Below are 575 nucleotides of genomic sequence, written 5' to 3' on the forward strand. Positions count from 1 at the left end.
TCTGGTTCGCCAGAAGTGGCTTAGTCATGCTGGCCATATGACCCGGAAGCTGTATGCCGGCTCCCTTGGCCAGTAAAGCGAGATGAGCGCCGCAAGCCCAGAGTCGGTCACGACTGGACCTAATGGTCAGGGGGTCCCTTTACCTTTACCTATTGTATAACCATAATTACCATTAAAACAATTCCACATTACAAGTGTCTTTATATCCCTGCCAAAGACTTTAACTGTTTACAGTGGTCTTTTAAGTAAATGACAAATTTACTCGTCTTTGGAAAATACTTGATCTTCCCGGTTTCGGATCCTCCCCGTCAGTTTTGCCATTTCCACGTACTCCATCAGTTTCATCTGTCATTCTTTTGTTGGCATTTCTTCTTCCTTCCATCCTTGAGCTAGTAGCCTTCTCGCTGCCGTTGTTGCATACATAAAAAGTATTTTATCTTCTCTTGGAAACTCTTCACCTATAATACCTAGGGAAAAGGCTTCAATGTTCATTAATTTCACTGAGTTGACTGAGTAAAACTTATTCGAATTCACCCACAAATTGCCCTGTACCTTCTCTTTGTGTGCTTTTGCAG

At 42.8% G+C, this 575-nt stretch overlaps 1 protein-coding gene across 2 annotated transcripts in view; it reads left to right on the forward strand.

Annotated features, from left to right (window-relative positions):
• The window catches only part of LOC310687917 (uncharacterized protein), a 69155-nt gene that overhangs the window by 62449 nt on the left and 6131 nt on the right, over positions 1–575 (forward strand). The window lies entirely within an intron of this gene.

The sequence above is a fragment of the Podarcis liolepis genome (assembly GCF_965112155.1).
Source record: "Podarcis liolepis genome assembly, chromosome: 10".
Classification (NCBI taxonomy): domain Eukaryota; kingdom Metazoa; phylum Chordata; class Lepidosauria; order Squamata; family Lacertidae; genus Podarcis; species Podarcis liolepis.